At 38.7% G+C, this 25,713-nt stretch overlaps 1 protein-coding gene across 3 annotated transcripts in view; it reads left to right on the top strand.

Annotated features, from left to right (window-relative positions):
- The first annotated feature begins 443 nt into the window (after window positions 1–443).
- Window positions 444–25,713, top strand: part of STK38L (serine/threonine kinase 38 like) — a 79,534-nt gene continuing 54,264 nt past the window's right edge. The window contains exon 1 of one of the 3 annotated variants that reach the window (XM_061204267.1): window positions 444–516. The gene's annotated coding sequence lies outside the window, so the exon portion shown is untranslated. Of the gene's footprint in view, window positions 517–10,361; window positions 10,379–10,504; window positions 10,535–25,713 lie in introns of those variants that run through there. The other 2 variants (XM_061204269.1, XM_061204268.1) reach the window with 2 other exon arrangements.

The raw sequence follows: 25,713 nt of genomic DNA, 5'->3' as shown, positions 1-25,713 counted from the left end.
CTCTAAGCCCCTTTCCTCCTCTAACATTCACATTGCATTGTGAAGCATCAAGAAAAACTCTGGCGACATTTAGGACACGTGACTAATGTGGCAACACACTGGGCCACTCTCAAGAGTGGCATGAACTAGCTTTGAGCAGAGAAGAGGGAAGTGAAGTAAGGCTGATGACGGAGGGAAACGGTGACTCTTCAAACAACCCCTCCAGGGTCAGTCACGAATTCACTAGGTGCAGGTGGGTGGGGCGGTAGGTGGGCTGGCTGCGTTGACGACAGAAGGCTACTTCCGGCTGTGGTGCGTATGACGTCAGGGCCGAGTCAGACCAGCCCAGCCACCTAGAAGCGGAGCAGGGAGGCCTCGCGAGAGTTCAGGGAGGCCGCCCCGAGATTCCGGCGCGGCGGCGGGTCCCACCTCCCGGGGGCGGGGCGAGGGCGGAGCGGGCAGAAGGGAGCGGACTGGCGCCGGGTCGGTTGCGGCCCGTGCGGAGGCTGAGCCGGCCGCAGGAGCGACCGGAGGCAGGTGAGTGCGCGGATGCGGCGCTCCGCGGCGGAGGGGGCTGGTGCGCTCGGCTCGCCGCGCCGGCCCCAACTCTGAGAGCGGGAACGGGAGACGATCTTAGGTGTCTTGGGTGTCCAGGGAAAGCCGGGCTAATTTCGGGGCTGGTAATGTCTCCGGTGAAGCTCCGGCGACGGCCTTGGCCCTCTTGTTTCCCGGGGTGGTACTGGCACCGGGTGCCCGGAGAGGTGGCCTGGAGCCCCGGGAGGCATCTTTGTCCTTCCCGGCTCCTTTCGCCTTCCACTCCTCGGCCCCCGAGCACCACGCTCCCGGTCCCTGCCTGGGCTTCATAAACAATAACAAATGTCGCGGATCCTCTCCTGTATCCCCCGCTCTCCCGTCCCTTGCCCTCAGCCGATGCCACCGAGGGGAAGTATTCTGGACATGGCTCTTAGATTGTGGGGGCTGTTTGTGTACCATTCCTAAAAACTGATGCGTCAGATTGCTAAACATTTCTCAGATAGACACGGTAAAGCTGCCCAGCTCCCAGAAGACACGGAGTGTTCAAAACCGGTCTCAAAATCCGTCCCTACCGCTGGAACCCTAGACCCTTCTTTTCAACATCATTTTCTCCCACTCCCTTTTTTCACATTTACTATCGGGGGCAAATGAGTGGTTGTTTGGTATGGGAATAGGGAAGGTTGTGCCCGATTGAGGAGGAGACATTTCACCTTTAAAAAGTTGTCAGGTTGATAGCAAAAGAACAAACTTTATTTTCAAAACCAGTGGACTCCCGTTTACTGATACTACTTTTGTTTCGTGGGACCGCTTTTCAGATTGTAAATTTGGAGGAAAGACATTTAAAAAAAAAAAAAATTGGGGAGGGGGGCGGGGAGAGCTGGTGGTGCTGGGAGTAGTGGCTTCTCCAAAAAGTGTGATGCTGTTGTTCTTCACTTGATAAAATGCAAAACCAACGCTCCTGTCTATTTCATGCAACTTGTGATAAGCTTTGATAGAAGCCGATTGCTCGGAGAAGGTGGCCTGAGTATTAGCTTTATTACTACTAAATTCTGAGGAAACAACTTTAAGTGTTTTAATTATGCCTCCTAGCTGTAAGAAGGGAGTGAGACTTAGTCTTTTCGGGGATGTGAGTGGGTTGGGGGCTTAAACTTGTCAGGTCTCCCTACTTAAAGGCAGGGTTTATTGTGGTTTAAGCCCAGTTTTGCTTACTGAGGGCAGGTTTTTGAAAGTTCTTTGTCTCAATCATAAATGTATATAAGATACTGGAAACCTCTTTGTGTTTGTTTGGCCTTTCTTTGTATGCCTCAGGATATATAAAACAATTAAGTTTATTATACTCTCTAGCCAGTAGCTGAGAGGTATTGTATGTGAATTGGCCATTCTTGTGACTATTTGAGGGGAGAGAAATTAGTCCAAAATAGGATGTTAAATTATGATGACATTTGTTCATTGCATAGGTATGTCAAAGTACCTTTATGTAAAGAAGTCCTGATCTCAAAGGAGGTACAATGGATAAAGATATTTTTTTTTGGTTTGATCTTTGGTTTGGTTTTAGCTTTGTGGTGTTCTCCTTGTTAAGATGGCTGATAACATTCCCCATTTGGTTGGGTTATGTTTAGAACGAGAAACAAATTGGGTGTAGTTTGTGTAATCTTTTGAAAGGCCGTGCCACTGGGGAATGAAAAAATTAGACTTAGAAAAACCACATTAAGTGAGTGCAATTCTTCTTTAGCCTTTTGTTTTTGAGTTTGTTTTAAAATAAATCAAAGAGTAGAGGCCAGGAATATTTGTGCAACTAGGAAGGTGTCCTCAGCAATTTTTATGCCAGAAAAAAATTAATTTCAATAGGTAAGACTCTATAAAAACAAAGGAAGAATTGTACTTTGTAGAAAGCGGTAACAAAGCAATGGACTCAATTCAGCCATTTGTTTTCAGAAAAGTTCTGTCCTCTCAAAGTAAGGGCAACATCATTATGTTAGTGAAGTAGGATAACACTTTAGAAAGTGTTTTCCCAGTGATCTGGGATAAGTTGGAAGCTTTTTTCCATGTGTGTGGCACTTTTTTGAGAGAGAAAAGAGGGCACAAATCAAAGGGCACAAATCAAAGCCAGAAAGATTGGCATCTCAAAGTAATGTTAAAATCAGCAGATGGTCAAGTTATGATTAAGTAGACTTGACATATGCAGAAATTATGCTACTGTATTTTTATAGTAGAAGCACCATAGACTTTTTGAATGAAAAAATGAGAATAAGCTTTTAAAGCATAAGAAATTTTAAAAAATTAATTTAAAAAGATAACCTTGGTCATTAGTTAAAAAAATATTAAGTGAATCCTTCTTTCCCCCCACTCCAACCCCTCAAATGTTTGTTTAAGTCTTAAGAGAACATTTAGCAAGGTATGCCCAGTACTTAAGTGTGCTGATTACATAAAGCTCCTTTCTCCAGGTAAAGGTTTGCTAATTGACAGGGTATTGTTGTTCAGAACCTTTAGAGAGAGGAAACTGAAGGGCAACAATGAACAGTATTTGCTGTCCTGTACACTCAGATGAACTGTGGTCTCTGTCTCCAACCTCATGGGAGGGAAATATACCCAATAACTATAGTACACAGTGCATTTTGTGGAGAAGCCAAGGAGGGAGGGGTTAAATTCTACTAGACCAATTAAGGAAGGCTTTCAGTAGGGAAAGGCATTTGTGTAGATGATTTGGATGAGCTAGTCATATGATAGTCATCATAAGCAAACACTTTATATAATGCTGCTTGCTGCTAAACCCTTACAGTACTAATCTACCTGGGTTTAATCCTTACAGCAACTGTATGGAGTAGGTGTTTTTATTCCCATTTTGCAGACAGGGTAACTGAGGTACCTAGAAAATGGTAAAACAAGGATTCCAACCCAGGCATTCTGGCTTATACTTGCATCCCTGTGCTTAACCACTCTCCTTATTTTATCTCCCGCTTTTGATGGCCTTTCTCAGGTCTGTAGTTTCAAAGACTTGATTTGGAAAAATACATTCCTCTGGCACCTAAATTTAGGGATCTATTTTCTAGAAAGAGCTCCAAGATAGCAAAAACCCAGGTAAATAACTTATTTTTGGCATGTTAGATATTTAACCTCTTTTTGGAAGTTGCTCTTGGTGCAGATTAAATGTAATCATTGAGTGGGACTTTTGATAAATTTGACTTATTACCTAGAAGCAATACCCATAAGGATTTAGAAGTGAGAAGTTATAACTATATTAGCTCCTTTGCCTAGTGGAATGTTTGAATCATTGTATATTTGGCTTGTAATTTTTTTAAACCACTTGGCACTGGGTATTTTTTGGATTGAATTGTGAAGTTGGAATTTAGTTAATGATTGACTGTCATTCTCAGCCCTTTCAGTTTTTATTTCCACAAACAGCTAAATTTATAATGCCTGAATCAGTGTTTTGAATAGAGTGTTGTACGTGCTTAAAATGAGAGAAGTTCAATCACTGATACTTTATGTTAGGGCAACTTTGAAAGCTCCCTGGGATTGTGAAATAAAAGGTGTTATAGAATTGCACTGGGCCCAGTATAGGCCTACACAGTAAATGCTTCTTTGTTGAATGAATGGTCCAACTGATTTTATTTATGAAGTTTTAGGAATGGTTCGCATTTGTTATTGGTTATCTAGGTATTGAAATCACAATAAACTCAATTGGATTTAAAGGTTAGGGGAAAAAAGTATGTCTAGGCAGTGGTATGGGTACTTACCTGTCCTTACCTGTCTAGCAAGATGGAGACCTTTGTTAGTGCACTGATCGACCATACTCATAGTTTTAAGTAGAGCTCCAGAGGCACAGTCTCTGTGAATGAATGTAAGTGTTCTCTCCTTGTGTGAGTGTGGTAGATTCTAGAACACCCTGATGACCGTAAAACCTAACGGGAAAAGTGGCAGAACAATAGCCAGGATTTAAAGCCCATGTGTTTATATTATTACAATAAGACAAAAATGACAAAACAAATTTAAGAAATTTTTTCCACACAGCTTAAATTAGCAGTGCTGGCATATTATTTCCATTTACCACCCCCTGATTGATAAAATTTTCAGGATCTTCAGCCCATAATTTCAGGGAGATGCTTTTAAGTCCACTATGCTTTGTTGTAAAAAGTTCCATGTTCCTTTAAGTACGGGTTTTGTTTTGAAAGGTTATTCTCAGTAAAAAGGAGTGTGAGTTGGGCAAACTCAAAGAGAAACCAGACATACTCTCACCTCCTTGCTGATAGAAATTTTGGGGGCATCTTTTCCCATAAGCTAGTTTTGTCTCCATTGAAAGTCCACTGAGACAGGTAGCCTCCCTAAGACCTTAGCAGTTACAGGTAAGATAGTGAGCCGACCATTCAGGTTGATGTTGTGTAAATTCAGAAAGGCCTAGAACTTTGGCAATTTGTCTGTGGCTTATGATAGTAGTACTTGTACTGTGCTCAACTTTTAAATTCTTAAACAAGCTCCTTGTCTTCCCCTGAATTAACATCAGACCAGCTGACAACCCAAATTGGTGCTGATTCTCTGGGCACACATATGGAAGGTTTCCTGTTTTCCTTGTCTTTTGCTGATTCTTATTGATTCCACGGGTGTGTAAGTCACTGAGCCCATGTGCAAAGGCAGCATCCATTGCTCTTTCACCTTTTACAGTTATTTGCTATCTCTACATCTGCCTCAGGAGGGGATTCTATTCCTCTTCTTCCTAATTTTGGGGCACTTTTACTGCTTTTGCAATTACCGAATATGATGGAGTTAATAATGGTTAACACCTCAAAATCAACCACAGATACAACCACTTCCCCAGAATAAAGAACAAGGTGGCAGAAACTTAAATGACTCTGCATGATGTTAATACCATCTATTTTGGGCAAGCAGAGTTGCTGTGTCTTTGCTATGGAGCTTCGCTTTCATTCTGTCTATGAATATTTAGAAAATCGAAAGTTCGGAATCAGAGACGCCTCTGTACACATCAATAAGCACCTTTGTTTTTTCTTGGTCTTATTCTTCTGTACAGTCATCGCTCTTCAGCTTTTATGACTCGGAGATTTTAGCTACGCTTCTCTAGATTCTTCTGCTGTCCTGGAGGCACAGGAAGTAATTTGTGCATTTAATATGAAAAATGCTCTGTGTAATCTGTATTTCTCAAACACTGTCTCCTAACAGTGGTATGTAGACTTAGTTCTCTGTATATCATCTTCCCCACTGACATGTTCTTGGCTTCTTTTTCTTTCTGAATGTCACCAGTTAGGGTGCAGGTCTAGTAATAATTTTATCAACAACAGTAATCATTTACTTAACACTTACTATGCACCAGATATAGTGCTAAATACTCTATATAAATATTATCAAAAAAATATTATCCCATTTAATCCCCACAGCAACCCTCTGAGTTATTATCTCTACTTACAAACAAGGAAACTGGAGCCTAGTGGGCTGAAGGGACCAGCGCCTCATGAGTAGATGAGTAGATAGTTAAGTGGTAGAGTTAGAAACTGATTCCTAAGATCCAGGTTTGCTTTCTCTTATATTGCTTTTTTTTTATTACAAAAACTTCTCCTTTGCTATTTAATTTACCTCCTTCTAGTCCCACCTGAATTTTCTTTCTTCCCTGTCCTCCCTCCTTTTTTAGGAGTTATTTACATTTTTGATGTAGAGCATAAATTCTCTTGCGAAAAGTATGCAGAAATATTTCAGCTCTATTCTGATTTCCTATAGAGGGGAATTTGCTCTTGGAGAGAGCTTATTGTAAGTATAATACTAGTAACACCTTACATTTGTATTGTTCTTTAGAGTTTTATAAAGCATTTTTACACATTTTCTCGCTTAATCCTCAAAGCAAACTTAAATTCGGGTCTTTAGATTAAAAGCTGCTACAGGTAGTTTGCTAAGGCTTCTATAAAGTAAGTTGGTGAGACAGTTCTTGCCCTAAGCAGTTTTAATGTTGAAATAAATGATATGATCAAATGTTCTGACTTCATTCAAGCCAAATGGGAGCAGATATATATCATTGTAGCTCAGCGTTTTCTTAAAAGGTCTTATAGTTTTGAGCTTTGAACTTCTTTTTTGGTCAAAATTGAGAAGTTGGAGCTTTAGTTCTGCATTTTAAATCATAAAATGTTTTAAGTTCTCAATTCTTGTGATTCAGGTGAATGATAGTTAAATTGCTGTCTACCTCATCCTGCACACAACTGTTGGATTTAGCTAGAATAATTATGATGAAGGAAAGGGGTGGAGGGAGGACAGATATTTTTTCAAAAGTGAAATTAGGACTTCCCTGGTGGTGCAGTGGTTATGAATCCGTCTGCCAATGCAGGGCACAGGGGTTCGAGCCCTGGTCCGGGAAGATCCCACATGCTGCGGAGCAACTAAGCCCGTGCGCCACAACTACTGAGCCTGCGCTCTAGAGCCCGCAAGCCACAGCTACTGGAGCCCGCAGGCTGCAGCTACTGAGGCCCGTGTGCCTAGGGCCTGTGCTCCGCAACAAGAGAAGCCACTGAAAAGAGAAGCCACTGCAAAGAGAAGCCACCGCAATGAGGCCCGCGCACCGCAACGAAGAGTAGACCCCGCTCACCGCAACTAGAGAAAGCCCGTGTGCAGCAACGAAACCCAAGGCAGCCAAAAAATACAATACAATACAATACAATAAAATGTTAGCTTAAAAAAAAAAGTGAAATTGAAGAATTGGGGATCCTAACAAGGGCTTGATGAGGTATCTTACAGTAGCACTGTTGTAGGAAATCGGTTATAAATTTTAAAGAATGGATAAGCTGCAAGTATTCACCTCTGGAAAGTTGTGTTATTTGAGAGATCAGAGAGCTTATTTAATGAACCATTTTTGAAATATTATCTTGTGCCAGTATCTTGTTTTATTAAATTTAGTTTTTATTGAGCTGTGGACAGTTGTACTTAGCTGAGCGTTTGTCCATTGACTTGTCCCCATTATGGAAATACTACACCATGTTTGTCCTTCTTAATTTTTCTGTGTTTGTCAGTAGGGGCTAGTTGTCTGGTTTTTAAGACTAGGGAGTTGCCTTTTGTTGTCTTTTTACAATAGAGATCCATTTCATTTGGACACATCTTTCAAATCTGGTTGAGAATATTCTCCATATGTCCACTATTACCTCGCCAAACAGAATAGACTTTCTATTTTTGTGGCTAGAGTGGAAAAATTTCAGTTTTGAATTGTATGTATTTGACCCACTGATAGTCTTAATACTGGCAAATCCTAAAGGAATCACAGACTCATAATATTTTAGTGAGGTTAATCATCACAGTTCAACATTTATCAGCTATTTTCTGGGCACTGTGTTAGGTACCATGGCAAAATAGAGACAAATAAAATGTATTGCCCTTCTATTTAGAAAGGTTCAATCCAGTAAGAGACAAAATGTATGGGTACAAATAACTGTAATTCAAGCAGAAAGTGATAAGCAAGTAACAGGGCACTGTGGGAGCAGAGGAAGGAGAGATTGCTTCTGGCTGGAGAGATTAGGAAGGCTTCTTATATAAAGTGAAATAGGAATTGACCATTTATGAGTGAAGGACATGCTAGGCAGAGGGATTAGCATGAGTTGATAACATCTCTATAACACCTGATAAATGATATGTTAATTAGTTACTTCTCTGCCCTATTGGACTTGAGCCCATTCAGTTTAGGGAACAGGTGTTTTTCAGTTTTTCATTCTCTGCAGCATCAACTGCTCAACCTGGTATATTTAATTAAAGTATTATCAATACTTTAGTAATGTTACAGAGGCAAGAGTATACAGAACGGATTCAAGGGAAGAGGGACCGGAAATGGGAAGACCATTGAAGAGACTAATTTAAATAATCTAGGAGATAGATAATGAAGTTCTAAACCATGTGGGATTGGAAAGGAGAGACTTGGATGGATGAGTGATGCCCCTTCATGTTGAGACCTAGGGAGTTCTTTGACTCTGTGAATTACCTATGAGGTACGTGTCGAGTACCAGGAAATGCAGTGATGAAAAGACATGGTGCGCACTCAGAAAGCAGGCAGGCACCTGCAGGGCTGCTTAGAGGTTTAGAAGTAATTGCAATGTCATGTAGCTGCTGTAATGAAGGAGCACTCAGGGGAGCACCTAAGGAAAGGGAGCACCTATTTGGGAGAATCAAAGAAGGTTTCCAGGGAGGTGGTAGTGTTTGAGCTTAGACTTGAAGGGTGAGTAGGAGTTTTTCAGGCCAAAAAGCAGCAGGAAAACATTATAGCATAGAATGTAAGAGGCTGTTGAGGGATTATTTTAGTGTTGGGGCAAGAGGCTGGATAAGATAAACGAACTTGTCCTAATAAAATAACTTTATTTTTGCCATGTTTTTCCATATTTATTTTATTCAGCTTTAGCACTCTGAGCTTTTGCAAGGAAGTGTTTCTGTTGCTTCTTACAGCCTCGTGGAAGCACCTCTGCTGTGTTTCGCACTCAGCCTGCAAGTCTGCTGCCAGGGATAAATGTCTCTTGCATCCATTTTGTGGAATTAAATAGAAAAGGTAATGACACCATTAGCCAGAGAGATAGAGGAGAAGAAATCCACTAAAACCTTTTTCTTTGATGAGTGCCCGGAGCAAGTAGGGTTGACGTATAAGGAGAATGCAGCATCAGAGCATGGCTTCAGGAGCACTTGACTTGAGGGAGGGGATTGTGGTAGGAACATAATTATTTACCTTTCCCGTCAAGTTTTATGGCACCCTAAAAGTTTCCCAGAATTGTAATATCTAGTGCTAAAGTCCTTTTATTCTGGATATAGCCCTTTTTTTCCCCCATCTCCTCTATGCTAGCGCTTATTATATTGTAATTACTTAGTATGACTCTAAACTTCAAATGGTATCAGCCATTGTCTCTAGTTTGCCCTGCTTCCACCTTTTTTGGTCATTTAGAAACCTGCATCTGCAAGTCATGATTCTGAGCCTCGACGTTAGACTGCCAGAGCTAAAAAGCACTCAAGGTTTCTTTTCACAAAGGTTTACTTTCTGCAGCCATTTGTTTTTTCTGTCCTGTGAGTTGGGCCACTGACACAGAATATAGTTAACTTGTTTTCTAAGGACAACCGAAAAGTTCATTGTAGACCCCAGTTAGGTGTATATCAGTTGCGTTTCTGGCGAGGGGCGGCGGTGTTGACAGCTGTGTTAGCTTTAGTGCCATTAGTGGTAATAAAATCTATGGCCACTACCAGGAGGAAAGCGAAAAGCAGGACAGGGGAAGAAAACGAAGGCTTGCCAAGGGGCGGGAGAGGCATCGGCCGGGGGCAGGAGAAAAGGTGCATATGGTTGAAAGAGGTCAAGCACCTCTAACACCCGTTCCAGGTGCCACTTGGTGGGGCCAGTGCCATATTTTAAGGTTAAGTTGAGCCGCAAGTAGTCCTGTCTAAAAATACCCTGGGTGTATTGTGCCAAAAATGACAGTTTGTTTTCATCAAACATTTCTGGATTTAAGTTTAAAAACTTGTTTATGTACCTGTGTCTCTCTGTTTTTAGAATTGAGCAGAAATGGAAACAGAAACCAACACACTTTAAATATTAGTGAAAGTTATAGCTACCTGTCTGAAATGTTAAGACTTAAAACCGTAGATTATGTATAGTCCCAGTCAGGTACAAGGTGACAGAAAGGGAAAGGAAGAATAAGTAGGCACATGTGTTTGGGTAAAACTGCATCCTGATACCAGCCATATAACTGGACGCATAGAGGGGAAAGTAGGATAAGAAATTAGCTCTAGAGCCTGTGTTCTCCTTTCTAGGTCAACCAGGTCCTCCTTCCCTTTATGAAAACACTATCAAATAAGAAACTTGTTCTTCAAAATGTTTTTTCATCATTGGACAAACAAAGCCAAAGAATAAAAATAGGTATGATTTTAGTTTTTCTGTAACAGTGATAAAAAGTTTTCTCAGATTGTAAGAAATACTGGATTGAATTAAAGTCTTTGACTCATTTTCAGAGTTGAAAGATGCTGTAGAGGTCAAATAGTCCGATTCTCTACTGTGAATTCCCTCTAATCCCTGGTAAGTGGGTGTTTAGTCTTTGCCTAAAGATTTCAGTTCCTCACCTAAAGATAAGAAACTTAACAGATCACAAGATCGCTGACTTTCATTCTCTTCAGTGGTTGGTGTTCTCCAGCCTTCTGTCTCCGATCCTCTTCTCACTCCACACACTCTGGGGTCTGGATGATCTCATATGCTCCGATATCTTCCTCAGTGACAACTCTGTGATGATGACTTCCAAATCAGACCCTTTTCTGAGCTTGAGACTCCATGGTCCATCTCTTTCCTAGATCCCACCACCTGGGTGTTTTCCGCAAGAGTCAATGTTACCTTCTCCTTTCCCAGAATCTTTCTCATGCTTCTTACCTCCTCCAATGCATGATGTTATTCTCTCTTTGGTTGCCCCAGCCATAAACCTGGAAATCATCCTTGACTCCTCTTCTTGTTTATCCCTCACATCCAGTTATTTATTAAGTCCTCCTTACTACCTCTTGAATTCTATCCATCTCGGCCCTTTTTCAGTGTCAGTATCTTCACATGGACTCCAAATTACTAAAATAGCCATCTCTCTGCTACCAGTCTTGCTGTCTTCCGTTTTCTATGTGGCTGCCAAATGGGTTCTCCTAAAATGTAAATCTGATTATATAACTCCTACAGTTAAAATTTCCAATGATTCCCCATCGCCTCCTCCAGATTCCTTAACGTGGCATGCGAGCCTGAGTCCCTTTAAGAAGTGGTGCCCTTTTGCTCTTCTAGCCTTATCTTTCATTACTCCCTCTACTCACCTCTGCAGCTGTACTGAACCTCTAGCTTTCTCTGACCTTGGGTCTTACATGCTACTTTCTGGAATGCCCTCTCCCATACTCTTCTGGGTAACTCCTGTGCTTTCTTTAGTACTCTGCTTAGGCATCTCCACTTTCAGGCATGCCTGCCTTGACCTCTCACCTCTTGTTCAGGGTTAGGTGCTCCTCCTTTGCTTTTCCACAGCATCTTGTGCATATCTCTGTCATGACACTTTTTATATCTTAAAACCCAATCATAGCTAACATTGTGAACATTTACCGTGTGCCAAAACTTACTGAGCTTTTTCTGTGTGCCAGGCACGGAACAGTGTAAATTGGAAAGTTCTTCCTTATGCAGCTTTCAACTGGTTGTCATCACAGAATTAGAGATAATTTTGTATCACTGTAAGAGTGATGTTTGAGGACAGCTATCTTATGTCTTCTCTGTTTCAGGCTAAGCATGCTCATTTAATTTGTTCAAATATCATGGATTCCAGACTTTTTACCTTCCTGGCCACTCTCCTCCATATGTGTTATATTTCACTAGTTTTCTCTCTTAAAATGTATGGTTCAGTTTTAGATAAATTACAGTTGTCATAAAGAGAAGCAGAACTTCACAGGTGTGTAGTATCTGGATATATATTGTCATATTTAAGATATAGATCTCACTTTTCCAGGTACATAGATGTGAATTTGTGTGTTTGTGCGTGTGTGTTTGTGTGTGTGTGTGTCCAGAAATACTCAGGATTGTGGAATTTACTTACATTTAGCAAGTGACCAGGAGACTGACATAGAAACAAAAATGTCAACTAATGAATTTGTTAATATCACCGTGAGTAGAATGGAAACTTGCATCATTTGGTCAGCGCACTGTCACCTCAGTAGAACAATCTACATAGGAAGTGGTCATTCTAATCAAAATGGGTCATCCTCATGAGGAGTGTCACTAAGCCAGAATAGCTGATGGAGCCTCTTTTTTATAAGGATGCACCTGCCCAGCACTGCTCTGGATATGGTCAGCCATCTCCACCTCAGACAATGTTAGGGGAATACAGGCAAAACCTTGCTTGTTAAACTCCTGCTTTTCCCCCCCTGGATTAATGTAACTCTTAATGTAACTCTTAATTAATGTAACTCTTCTATTAACACAGTCTTTCCTTTAGCCAGAAGAAAAGCAATTGACAAGGTTTCAGCTTTCTTAATTCACATTCTAATCCTGCCTCCCAGAAAGTACACCCTGCTCACTTTTGATTGCATTGGGATGTTCTCAGATATTTTCAATTACACATTTTCTTGGAATTACTATCTAATTCATTTGTTTCATGCTGTTATTAGTCCCAGAGGGTGACTTAATTTTCAAATTATGAGAACATTTTACTTTGTCCCTTCATACTGTCTATAGGGCATTGCCGACTATTGAAAGCTTCTCCAGGTATGAGCCCAACAATACAGCAAAGAGTATGGCATTCACCTTGCTTCTTCCTAACCTATGTCTATTAACTCAGCCTAAGATTAAGATCATGTAACTTTTGGGGGCAGCCATTCCACACTTTTAATTTGTGGCAAGCTTTATTCAACAAAAACTTTAGTTGTTCTTTATGTATATAACAGTTTATCACAATTTATACTTAGCATTTGATTGCTTTTGAATCCAAATATAATTTTTACCTTCTCTCTATTAAATTTCATTTGTTAAAGTTAACCTTCTGTAAAAATTAGTTTAGATTCTGACTCTGCTGTCCCACTTTTGATTATTCTCTAGGATCTATTCATCCTCATGTTTTAATAAGGATGTCATCAAAAGCTTTATCTGATTCATTGGTAATATAACTGTCTAAGCCCAGTGAGTCTTGCAGAACTTTCTTATGAGAATTCTGGGTTTTGTTGCTTAATCAGTTATCAACACATCTATTACTCACCCCATTTTTCTTCATCTTTCTCCCTTACCCCCCTAAAAAGAATTGGAGAGTGGAGCTTGTTAAGTACCTTTCAGAGAGTCACATAGATTGTTTGCCTTGTAGATTTGCCAAGAAAAGAAATAAAGTTACTGGGCAAGACTTGTTCCTCCTGAATCCGTGCTGATTTTTAGTGATCACCCACCTTTGTCTGTGCTGTGTGACCACCTAGAGGGGTGGGATAGGGCGAGTGGGAGGGAGGCTCCAGAGGGAGGGGATATGGGGATATATGTATACATATAGCTGATTCACTTTGTTATACAGCAGGAACTAACACAACATTGTAAAGCAATTATACTCCAATAAAGATGTTAAAAAAAATTGATCAAGGCTAGTTTAGCTAGAATTCTGTTCTTGAGAACTTGCTGAAACATATGACACATCTTACCTTTTATAGTCTCAAGCAGGATTTACTTTTCTCTGAACTTTTTGTAATTTTTGTTCCCTAGTTATGTCCCACATTCCCATCCCCAGCCATTGCAACCAACTTCAGAATTACTCTGAGGTTTCCCAATTAATCATTGCCATTTAATCGGCTAATTCCTTCCCAGTGGTTGCATTCATATCCAGACTGTTTCTTTCCCTATGTGAGAGATGGAAGGCTAAGCGAGGCATTTATCAGATGCCTTGATTTTTAGCTGTGGGAGAATTCTAGCAGATATCCCAAATGTTGAAGTCCCCATTACAGCTCAGTTTATCTCTATGTCAGCTTCAGTCTCTAACATATTCCAAACCAGCAGTTCTTTTTTTTTCTTTTAACATCTTTATTGGAGTATAATTGCTTTACAATGGTGTGTTAGTTTCTGCTTTATAACAAAGTGAATCAGCTATACATATACATATATCCCCATATCTCTTCCTTCTTGCGTCTCCCTCCCTCCCACCCTCCCTATCCCACCCCTCTAGGTGGTCACAAAGCACTGAGCTGATCTCCCTGTGCTACGTGGCTGCTTCCCACTAGCTATCTATTTTACATTTGGTACTGTATATATGTCCATGCCACTCTCTCTCTTTGTCCCAGCTTACCCTTCCCCCTCCCCGTGTCCTCACGTCCATTCTCTAGTAGGTCTGTATCTTTATTCCCGTCCTGCCCCTAGGTTCTTCATAACCTTTTTTCTTTTTTTTAAGATTTCATATATATGTGTTAGCATATGGTATTTGTTTTTCTCTTTCTGACTTACTTCACTCGGTATGACAGACTCTAGGTCCATCCACCTCACTACAAATAACTCAATTTCATTTCTTTTTATGGCTGAGTAATATTCCATTGTATATATGTGCCACATCTTCTTTATCCATTCATCTGTCGATGGACACTTAGGTTGCTTCCATGTCCTGGCTATTGTAAATAGAGCTGCAATGAACATTGTGGTACATGACTCTTTTTGAATTATGGTTTTCTCAGGGTATATGCCCAGTAGTGGGATTGCTGGGTCGTATGGTAGTTCTATTTTTAGTTTTTTAAGGAACCTCCATACTGTTCTCCATAGTGGCTGTATCAGTTTACATTCCCTCCAACAGTGCAAGAGCAAACCAGCAGTTCTTTATGCTTCTACTTTTCCACCATCGCTCTATTCCAGTTCAGAGTCCCATACCATCAAATCTCAGCGATGCTTAGTGGTATTATATTAACTTGTTTTTAAAATGTCAGTTTTCTTTCTTGATTTAATACCGTTTTCTGGACATGGGTTTGCAGGGACCTAAGACCACATTGTTGCTCACACCCTTCCCATTTCTTTTTCTGCAGTAAATAATTTGTTAGACCCTACTCATTATTGTCATTTTTTTTTTTTAAGAGCATGACCAGCTTCTTTCATAGTTACGGTAATATCTGGACTTTTTCTACCGCTGCTTCCATTTTAAGCTTAAAGTCCACTTGATCAGTGAGTCAAAATTATATAGTAACTTCTGGGAATATATTCAAAGGAAACAAAAACAGTAACTGGAAAAGGTATCTGCACCTCCATGTTCAAGCAGCATTATATACACTAGCCAAGATATGGATATGACCTAAGTGTCCATCAGTGGATGAATAGGTGAAGAACTTATACACACACACACACACACACACACACACACACACATACCACATACTAGACAAGTTCTGAAAAGTGAAACATAAATGAGGTTGGAGAAATCAAGGAAAGCTTTGTAGAAGAGGGAATATTCATTAGGTTCCTTAAATATAAGTAGCGGGGAAAGGGAGGGCCATTTTTATGTTTAGATATTCCAGGGCTTGGTGGTAAGATTGATTTTGGCATGCCTGTTGGTTGATGAGGGATGAGACTGGCAAATAATGGAAAATAAAGTTAAGTAGTAAGGGTGGAGCCAAGTTATGGGGTTTAATAAAAGCCAGGCAAAGAAGTTTAGATTGGAATGGAAAAAAGGGGGTGGCTTTAAAAGTTTTTGAGCCTAGGAATGACATCATCCAAATTCTGTATAAGGAGCTGTGATTTAGCAAAGGGAGAGAATGGCATCAGGAAGACCCACTTGAATACTGGTACAGTCATGTTACTGACAGTGAGTGCAGTCAGGGCCTGGACTGCATGGTGATGGAAGTAAGAATGACGAGTAAGGTGGGATGGGAGCGAGATTTCGACAGGTTTTATTAATGAACCTGAAATGGGAAAGGGAGAGATGAATTAAGGCTGCTTTCTAAGCTATCTGATTGGGAGAAAGGTTAGTGCCATGGCTAGAAATGGGGTTGTTAGAAGATGGGCTGTGGGGGAAGAGTTATGTATTTACTTTCAGACATAATTAAATATGAGTTATCTGTAAGGTGTTTAAGTTGAAATGACAGCAAGAAATATGAGACTGCCAGTAGGATGAAGAGCTAAGAGGGTGTCTTACTCAGGTGTATTGCTCATCCTTGTAGAGTATGGCTTAAAGGCATAGGGAAGGGTGACTCCTCTCCCTGAGAGTTCAAAGACAAAGGCAAGGACTGGCATTCATGGATAGCTTCTTACAGATAAATCTGAAGAGATTCTAGTATTTGTATTGATTGAAATTACTTTAAAAGTAATTTTTTTTCCTCTGGTGATAAAAGGCATGTAGTGATATTTCAGGAAATTAGAAAATTTGAAAAGGTATCAAGGAAAAAAAGATAATAATTATTAACAGTACTTTGGTGACTTTCTTTCTGGTCTTTTTCTTATGCATATAAAGGAATAGGAAATATATACATCTATGTATGTGTACATGTGATACATATATGTACATATGATCATACACTACATATACTTTTTTTATTTTTTATTTTTTAAATTAAAAAAAATTTTTTTTATACATTCTTTTTTTAATATTCTTTACCATTATGGCTTATCATAGGATACTGAATATAGTTCCCTGTGCTATACAGTAGGACCTTGTGGTTTATCCATTCTATATATAAAAGCTACATCTGCTAACCCCAAGCTCCCACTCCATCCCTCCCCTAACCCCCTAGGCTCAGGGTTTTTTTTGTTTTTGTTTTTATACAGCAGGTTGTTATTAGTCATCAGTTTTATACACATCAGTGTATACATGTCAACCCCAATCTCCCAATTCATCACACCACCACCACCACGCCCCCACGGCTTTTCCCCTTGGTGTCCATACGTTTGTTCTCTACATCCGTGTCTCAATTTCTGCCCTGAAAACCGGTTCATCTGTACCATTTTTCTAGGTTCCCCATATATGCGTTAATGTACGATATTTGTTTTTCTCTTTCTGACTTACTTCACTCTGTATGACAGTCTCTAGATCCATCCACGTCTCAACAAATGACTCAATTTCGTTCCTTTTTATGGCTGAGTAATATTCCATTGTATATATGTACCACATCTTCTTTATCCATTCGTCTGTCGGTGGGCATTTAGGTTGCTTCCATGACCTGGCTATTGTAAATAGTGCTGCAATGAACATTGGGGTGCATGTGTCTTTTTGAATTGTGGTTTTCTCTGGGTATATGCCCAGTAGTGGGATTGCTGGATCATATGGTAATTCTATTTTTAGTTTTTTAAGGAACCTCCATACTGTTCCCCATAGTGGCTGTATCAGTTTACATTCCCACCAACAGTGCAAGAGGGTTCCCTTTTCTCCACACCCTCTCCAGCATTTTTTGTTCGTAGATTTTCTGATGAAGCCCATTCTAACTGGTATGAGGTGATACCTCATTGTAGTTTTGATTTGCATTACTCTAATAATCAGTGATGTTGAGCAGCTTTTCATGTGCTTCTTGGCCATCTGTATGTCTTCTTTGGAGAAATGTCTATTTAGGTCTTCTGCGCATTTTTGGACTGGGTTGTTTGTTTTTTTAATATCGAGCTGCATGAGCTGTTTATATATTTTGGAGATTAATCCTTTGTCCATTGATTTGTTTGCAAATATTTTCTCCCATTCTGAGGGTTGTCTTTTCATCTTGTTTATGGTTTCCTTTGCTGTGCAAAAGCTTTGAAGTTTCATTAGGTCCCATTTGTTTATTTTTGTTTTTATTTCCATTACTCTAGGAGGTGGATCAAAAAAGATCTTGCTGTGATTTATGTCGAAGAGTGTTCTTCCTGTGTTTTCCTCTAAGAGTTTTATAGTGTCTGGTCTTACATTTAGGTCTCTAATCCATTTTGAGTTTATTTTTGTGTATGGTATTACAGAGTGTTCTAATTTCATTCTTTTACATGTAGCTGTCCAGTTTTCCCAGCACCACTTATTGAAGAGACTGTCTTTTCTCTATTGTATATCCTTGCGTCCTTTGTCATAGATTAGTTGACCATAGGTGCGCGGGTTTATCTGTGGGCTTTCTGCCTTGTTCCATTGATCTATGTTTCTGTTTTTGTGCCAGTACCATATTGTTTCGATTACTGTAGCTTTGTAGTATAGTCTGAAGTCAGGGAATCTGATTCCTCCAGCTCCGTTTTTTTCCCTCAAGACTGCTTTGGCTATTCGGGGTCTTTTGTGTCTCCATACGTATTTTAAGATTATTTTGTTCTAGTTCCGTAAAAAATGCCATTGGTAATTTGATAGGGATTGCATTGAATCTGTAGATTGCTTTGGGTAGTATAGTCATTTTCACAATACTGATTCTTCCAATCCAAGAACATGGTATATCTCTCCATCTGTTGGTATCATCTTTAATTTCTTTCATCAGTGTCTTATAGTTTTCTGCATACAGGTCTTTTGTTTCCCGTAGGTTTATTCCTAGGTATTTTATTCTTTTTGTTGCAATGGTAAATGGGAATGTTTCCTTAATTTCTCTATCAGATTTTTCATCATTAGTGTATAGGAATGCAAGAGATTTCTGTGCATTAATTTTGTATTCTGCAACTTCATCAAATTCATTGATTAGCTCTAGTAGTTTTCTGGTGGCATCTTTAGGATTCTCTATGTATAGTATCATGTCATCTGCAAACAGTGACAGTTTTACTTCTTTTCCAATTTGTATTCCTTTTATTTCTTTTTCTTCTTTGATTGCCGAGGCTAGGACTTCCAAAACTATATTGAATAATAGTGGTGAGAGTGGACATCCTTGTCTTGTTCCTGATCTTAGAGGAAATGCTTTCAGTTTTTCACCATTGAGAATGATGTTTGCTGTGGGTTTGTCGTATATGGCCTTTATTATGTTGAGGTAGGTTTCCTCTATGCCCACTTTCTGGAGAGTTTTTATCATAAATGGGTGTTGAAGTTTGTCAAAAGGTTTTTCTGCATCTATTGAGATGATCATATGGTTTTTATTCTTCAATTTGTTAATATGGTGTATGACATTGATTGATTTGCGTATATTGAAGAATCATTGCATCCCTGGGATAAATCGCACTTGATCATGGTGTATGATCCTTTTAATGTGTTGTTGGATTCTGTTTGCTAATATTTTGTTGAGGATTTTTGCATCTATATTCATCAGTGATATTGGTCTGTAATTTTCTTTTTTTGTAGTATCTTTGTCTGGTTTTGGTATCAGGGTGATGGTGGCCTCATAGAATGAATTTGGGAGTGTTCCTTCCTCTGCAGTTTTTTGGAAGAGTTTGAGAAGGATGGGTGTTAGCTCTTCTCTAAATGTTTGATAGAATTCACCTGTGAAGCCATCTGGTCCTGGGCTTTTGTTTGTTGGAAGATTTTTAGTCACAGTTTCAATTTCATTACTTGTGATTGGTGTGTTCATATTTTCTATTTCTTTGTGGTTCAGTCTTGGAAGGTTATACCTTTCTAAGAATTCGTCATTTCTTCCAGGTTGTCCATTTTATTGGCATAGAGTTGCTTGTAGTAGTCTCTTAGGATGCTTTGTATTTCTGCGGTGTCTGTTGTAACTTCTCCTTTTTCATTTCTAATTTTATTGCTTTGAGTCCTCTCCCTCTTTTTCTTGATGACTCTGGCTAATGGTTTATCAATTTTGTTTATCTACTAAAACAACCAGCTTTTAGTGTTATTGATCTTTGCTATTGTTTTCTTTGTTTCTATTTCATTTATTTCTGCTCTGATCTTTATGATTTCCTTCCTTCTGCGAACTTTGGGTTTTGTTTGTTCTTCTTTCTCTAGTTCCTTTAAGTGTAGGGTTAGATTATTTATTTGAGATTTTTCTTGTTTCTTGAGGTAGACTTGTATAACTATAAACTTCCCTCTTAGAACTGCTTTTGCTGCATCCCATAGGTTTTGGATTATTGTGTTTTCATTGTCATTTGTCTCTAGGTATTTTTTGATTTCCTCTTTGGTTTCTTCAGTGATCTCTTGGTTATTTAGTAACGTAGTGTTTAGCCTCCATGTGTTTGTGTTGTTTACATTTTTCCCCTGTAATTCATTTCTAATCTCATAGTGTTGTGGTCAGAAGAGATGCTTGATCTGATTTCAGTTTTCTGAAATTTACCAAGCCTTGATTTGTGACCCAAGATGCAACCTATCCTGGAGAATGTTCCATGTGCACTTGAGAAGAAAGTGTAATGTGCTGTTTTTGGATGGTATGCCCTATAAATATCAATTAAATCTATCTGGTCTATTGTGTCATTTAAAGCTTCTGTTTCCTTATTTATTTTCATTTTGGATGATTTGTCCATTGGTGTAAGTGAGGTGTTAAAGTCGCCCACTATTATTGTGTTAGTGTCGATTTCCTCTTTTACAGCTGTTAGCAGTTGCCTTATGTATTGAGGTGCTCCTATGTTGGGTGCATATATATTTATAATTGTTATATCTTCTTCTTGGATTGATCCCTTGATCATTATGTAGTGTCCTTCCTTGTCTCTTGTAACATTCTTTATTTTAAACTCTATTTTATCTGATATGAGTATTGCTACTCCAGCTTTCTTTTGATTTCCATTTGCATGGAATATCTTTTTCCGTCCCCTCACTTTCAGTCTGTATGTGTCCGTAGGTCTGAAGTGGGTCTCTTGTAGACAGCATATATATGGGTCTTGTTTTTGTATCCATTCAGCAAGCGTGTGTCTTTTGGTTGGAGTATTTAATCCATTCACGTTTAAGGTAATTATCGATATGTATGTTTCTATGACCATTTTCTTAATTGTTTTGGGTTTGTTTTTGTAGGTCCTTTTCTTCTCTTGTGTTTCCCACTTAGAGAAGTTCCTTTAGCATTTGTTGTAGAGCTGGTTTGGTGGTGCTGAATTCTCTTAGCTTTTGCTTGTCTGTAAAGCTTTTGATTTCTCCATGGAATCTGAATGAGATCCTTGCCGGGTAGAGTAATCTTGGTTGTAGGTTCTTCCCTTTCATCACTTTAAGTATATCATGCCACTCCCTTCTGGCTTGTAGAGTTTCTGCTGAGAAATCAGCTGTTAACCTTATGGGAGTTCCCTTGTATGTTATTTGTCGTTTTTCCCTTGCTGCATTCAATAATGTTTCTTTGTCTTTAATTTTTACCAATTTGATTACTATGTGTCTCGGCGTGTTTCTCCTTCGGTTTATCCTGCCTGGGACTCGCTGCGCTTCCTGGACTTGGGTGGCTATTTCTTTTCCCATGTTAGGGAAGTTTTCGACTATAATCTCTTCAAGTATTTTCTTGGGTCCTTTCTCTCTCTCTTCTCCTTCTGGGACCCCTATAATGCGAATGTTGTTGCGTTTAATGTTGTCCCAGAAGTCTCTTAGGCTGTCTTCATTTCTTTTCATTCTTTTTTCTTTATTCTGTTCCACAGCAGTGAATTCCACCTTCTGTCTTCCAGGTCACTTATCCGTTCTTCTGCCTCAGTTATTCTGTTGATTCCTTCTAGTGTAGTTTTCATTTCAGTTATTGTATTGTTCATCTCTGTTTGTTTGTTGTTTAATTCTTCTAGGTCTTTGTTAAACATTTCTTGCATCTTCTCGATCTTTGCCTCCATTGTTTTTCCGAGGTCCTGGGTCATCTTTGCTATCATTATTCTGAATTCTTTTTCTGGAAGGTTGCCTATCTCCACTTCATTTAGTTGTTTTTCTGGGGTTTTATCTTGTTCCTTCATCTGATACATAGCTCTCTGCCTTTTCATCTTTTCTGTCTTTCTGTGAATGTGGTTTTTGTTCCACAGGCTGCAGGATTGTAGTTCTTCTTGCTTCTGCTGTCTGTCCTCTGGTGGATGAGGGTATCTAAGAGGCTTGTGCAGGTTTCTTGTACATATGCTTTCATAGCTTGCTTTTTTCATGTAATGTCACACCATGATCATTTTTCCATGTCATGAATTACTGCGTAAAAGTATTATTCTTTAAAAACTGCATTTTTTCATCATTTAGATTTATCATTATTTAATTGCAACTTTATTGTTGAACATTTAGATTGCGTCCATATTTTTTTTGCTCTTATTAATAATATTACAGTAAACTTTGGTGAAATATATACTCTTCAGCTGTTACTTAAATATGAGCTCTCTGAAAGCAGAGACCTCTGTATCCCTAGGACCTGGAAGAATGCTTGGACATAGAAGTTGCTTAATTAAAAGCAAAACAGAACAACCTCAACAATAAAAAAAACAACAATTATTGCCAGGATGACAGAAGACCCTTAAATACTCAATTCCTCTTATTTCCTTAATTCTGATTCCATGCATACTCAGGAACCCTCTGATTGTGATTTGGCTGTCAGTATCAATCTGGCTGTAATGAAATAATTGGCCATGTATGGCCACAAACAGGCATTCTTCCTTCTGTCACAGTCATATTTGTCATTCTATGTTAATAAGTTTGTATTCTGATTCCTGTTGAAGCTTGATTAATTTTTGTTTGCTCCTAAGAGAAGGAGATACCTTGTTGATGCTGGTAAAAACAAATTTCTGATTTTGTGAGGCTGTAGATTGGGCCTGGGTTGCAGTAAATCGTCAGGTAACGATGCCATCTGTCAAAAGCCCTCTGAAGAAGCCCGTCTGCCATCTTTACAGAAACCTGTGGCAGGACCACATTTTCCAGTTTGAATCTTTGTGCTACCCTGAAAAGACAGATGCTTGATTCTCTTCAAATAATATTTTAACATATTTGAGATACAAAGACATTGTGTCTGACAACTTTTTCCTTAAAAATACAGAAGTTAGTTTCCAAGGGAAATAAGTGTTTGCAAAAGTATATGTTAGTGGTCTAATCATAAAGAAGTTTTAAAAATAAATGTGCAGAGTTTATATTTTCTTTTGAAGAGCATTATCATCTTATTTTCCTATGGTAATAAAAGCACATTAGGAAGAATTGGCAGATCCAGTTCACAGATTCTTTGTACCTAGGGAAAACTTTAGTAGAAAACTAGAGAATTTCTAATTGTATTAGGAGAAGCCTAGTGGAAAAACCTTTTAACTGAGAGATATGATTTGAAACAGATTTTTGTGCTGGAGGCTTCTATTGAACTCTACCTAAGCCATATAAGACCCTCTGTCTGTTAGTCTACCATGACCCTAAAAGCTGTAGTAATGTTTCTTTATATACCATGCAGATCTTTTCTGTTGCACCTTCTGCTTATATCATGTTTTGCCCCCAAGGGAGTCACATAAAGCTGTCTCCATATTCATGCAACACCTCAAATGACTGTTCCCTTAGTGACTAAAGTATTGTATTTGGTTATGGGTTTTGATCCCAACTGCCAGGGTTTGGCTTGGACTGATCAGCTACTGAAGACTTAGATATCTGAGTACCTTTTACCAGAGTATCTCCTGCTCTCTTTCTAGTATGGCCTCTGTGTCATAAAATGTTCCCCAATTTGTGTTTTAGGAAACATGAATCCTAAAAGAATCACTATGTAATTCACCATGTTAAAAGATTCCAGAGTTAAGGAGTTTGGGAAATTCTGTTTCCTCCTTAGGAGATTTACTTGTTTAACCCATTAGTCCTCAAATTTATTTCACTCCTGGTACCCATTTTCCCTCAGACATCTAAGAAAAAAATGTTTTGTAGAACATGCTTGGACAAATGATGCTTTGGGTCATTACTGTGTTGTTTTTCTGCTTGTGAATTAGTTTGGTTCAATTTTAAAGTTTCAGGATTTTGTTTCTGTTGCAGATTTTAAGGTTTTCTTTATTTTAAAAGTTACTTTTCTACTCTGCAGTGTATACATTGTTTCAATGATGGATTCATTATGTAGACTTGCCTACAAAGGAATGAATACATGTTAAATTGTTTTTTAAGATGTTTGAAGTGTGTCACATATTAGAATATAAAATGTATCTGTACAGAGTAAGAAAAAATAATGAAACAGACAACAAAGTATCTTCCAGGGAGCTTAAGAAATAGAACTTTACCAGTATCCCAGAAGCTCCCCATATGCCCTTCCTCCTCCTAGTGGTAACTGCTGTCTTTAATTTTATGGTAAGCGCTTCCTTGCTTTTACTTATAGTTTCATCACCTAGGAATACATCCCACTGAGTCAATATTATTTTTTAGGTTTGCTTCTTTTGAACTTTATATAAATGGAAACGTACAGTGCATATTCTTCTATTACTCACTTCCTTTTTTTGAACTTCATGTGTCTGAGGTTTATCCATGTAGTGGTCCTTTGTTCATTTTCACTGCTGTGTAGTTTTCAGTTAGATGAATATACCAGACTATTTTTTTTTATTCCACTTCTGTTGATGGTCATTTGTTTAGTACTTTTTTTTGTCTGTGGTAACAATGTCCAGTGAATGTTGTTAGGTATACTGCCCATGTGCAGGAGTATCTTTACTGTGTATACCTAGGAATGGGATTGCTTGGTCATTGGCTGTTCGTTTTTACTGAGTAATATCCAACTCTTCTCCACAGAGGTTATACCAATTTAGACCTTTACCAGCAGTGGATAAGAGTTCTCATTGTTCTACTTCCTCAATAGGACTAGATGCTGACAGCCTTTTCAGTGTTTGCAAATCTAGGGTATGAACTGATACCTCATCAGGGCTTTAATTTACATTTCCCTGATTAGAATTGTAGTTGAGCATCTTTCATTATGTGTATGGGCCATTTGTGTTTTCTCTTCTGTGAAATTCCTATTTGGGATTTTTGCTCATTTAAAAATTTTGTTGTTTGTGTTTTTCTTATTGATTCATAGGAATTCTTCATGTATTTAAGATACACGTATATTGTTTAGAACAGTACCTGTTACATAGTAAGAGCTATATAAGAATAGCTATTAATACTGTATTACCATTGTATTTAGTTCTTTGTTTTTATGTGTTGCAAATATCTTATGCTAGTTTGTGGCTTATTTTTCATTCTGTGATGCTAATGTGTTTTTTCTACCATAGTATTTTCATATGTATAAATTAAGTTTTATATAAAATCTTGAATTACATATTTATCACCATGGCAAATTCATGGTGCAAATGTTATAGTTCATAACCTATAACTTTTCAATCTGCAGTACCATTTTTTTGTTGCTGCTGCTGTTTTTTTCCTAACCCCAGGAAAATTTAACCTATTTAATTTCCTGTTCAAATTACTGTAGTTTAATTCTCTATATTGTAGCCTACTTATAGGTACATCCGTCTCTCCAAATGTATTGTGATTGTTCTGAAGACAAAACATTTTTGGCTTCATGATTTCAAAAGTTGAATACTCATAACTTAGGGCCTGCCTGAAGTCTGTAACAGTTGCCCATAAGAGATTCAAATGAATCCTAAACTATTATTATAGTTGAGTCGTTGAGTCCTTATGGTGTTAAGTCACAGACTTAAGTTCTTTGGAATATGTAACTTGCTGACCAAGCTGTTAATGTATTATTTTCTTTAGCTTAGTAGTAGTTCAGAGATCTAATTATCTCTTGATAGATTCTTCCATATACTGGAAGGATGGTAAAAGGGACATGTTAACAGATTGTCAAGTTAACAACAGTGATGATAGATAGCAATGATAATGGTAATGATAGTTTCTTCAGACAGACTACTTACCATGTGCTAGGTACTGTCCTAAAGGCATTACATGTAGTAACTGGCAAGAATTTCTTTGATCAGTGAGAAAACCAAGGCTCAGACAGGTGAATTAACTTCTCTAACATCACGAAGCTAGCAAGAGTGGAATCAGGGATTCAAATCCAGGGAGTCTAGTTGCAGTCTTAGAAGTAGATTCCTAAGATAGT

This window comes from Eubalaena glacialis, chromosome 11, assembly GCF_028564815.1.
Source record: "Eubalaena glacialis isolate mEubGla1 chromosome 11, mEubGla1.1.hap2.+ XY, whole genome shotgun sequence".
NCBI lineage: Eukaryota > Metazoa > Chordata > Mammalia > Artiodactyla > Balaenidae > Eubalaena > Eubalaena glacialis.
The sequence above is the reverse complement of the archived record's forward strand: the minus strand, read 5'-3'. Positions and strand labels throughout refer to the sequence as shown.